The 1,125-nt window shown below is 39.9% G+C and overlaps 1 protein-coding gene across 1 annotated transcript in view; it reads left to right on the forward strand.

The window, feature by feature from the left end:
- Positions 1–891, forward strand: part of SLC22A2 (solute carrier family 22 member 2) — a 31,061-nt gene extending 30,170 nt beyond the window's left edge. The window contains exon 11 of the mRNA XM_060167650.1: positions 1–891. This exon is cut by the window's left edge and continues 974 nt beyond it. The gene's annotated coding sequence lies outside the window, so the exon portion shown is untranslated.
- The last annotated feature ends 234 nt before the right edge of the window (positions 892–1,125 follow it).

Genomic DNA, 1,125 nt, shown 5'->3' on the forward strand with positions numbered 1-1,125 from the left:
GTTAAGTTAGGGACTTCCCTGGTGGTGCACTGGTTAAGAATCCACCTGTCAGTGCAGGAGACAAGGGTTTGACCCCTGGTCTGGGAAGATCCCACATGCCGCGGAGCAACTAAGCCCGTGCGCCACAACTACTGAGCCTGCCCTCTAGAGCCCGCAAGCCACAACTACTGAGGCCACGTGCCACAACTACTGAAGCTCATGCACCTAGAGCCCGTGCTTCACAACAAAGAGCAGCCCTTGCTCGACACAACTAGAGAAAACCCATGCGCAGAAAGGAAGACCCAACGCAACCAAAAATAAATAAATGAATGAACAAAAATAAAATAAAACTTCAAAAAAATGGTTAAGTTATATCAAAAAAGATGTGCACCCTCACTGTTAGTCAGGGAAATACAAATAACAGTGAAATATTTTTCACTCATCAGATTAATTAATAAAATTAATAGAACTTAATAAAATCGGAAATATCAAGTATGGATGAGGATATGAAGAAACTTTCATGCATTGCTGGCAGGAGTATTGATTGGCACCTTCTTTAGGGAAGCGATTTGGCAGTGTCCATCAATAGTAGAAATGCACACGTCTGTGACCCAACAATTTCACCCCTAGGTATCTATCTTTGAGAAACACAAATGTGTACACAGATGCATCTCAGAGGTATTCATTGCATCATTTGTTGATGACAGCAAAAGCTGGAAATAACCAAAGTCCTTAACTATGAGGAATGCTTAAATAAATATGGTATATCGACTTAACGGTTAAAAAGGAATGAAAACGATGTATATCTACTCCATAGAAAGACCTCCATGATGAAGGGCAAAGGTGAGTTTTGGAATAATAATGTAGGAATGATCGGATGTACACCTACTAATGATCTAGGGGGAGGAGGAATGGGACTGGGCAGTGCACCAGGAAATATTTTAGATTTTTCTGTAATTCTTGCACTTTTATGTTTTCATGTGCATGTCCATGGCATGTTCATACTGTTGTTAAAAATAAATGATTAACTCTGGAAAATAGTTCAGCAGTTTCTTAAAAAAACTAAACATGCACTCACAATATCACCCAGCAATTGGACTCCTGGGCATTTATCCCAGAGAAAGGAAATCATATATCCACACAAAA

This window comes from Lagenorhynchus albirostris, chromosome 12 (genome assembly GCF_949774975.1).
Source record: "Lagenorhynchus albirostris chromosome 12, mLagAlb1.1, whole genome shotgun sequence".
Classification (NCBI taxonomy): Eukaryota; Metazoa; Chordata; class Mammalia; order Artiodactyla; family Delphinidae; genus Lagenorhynchus; species Lagenorhynchus albirostris.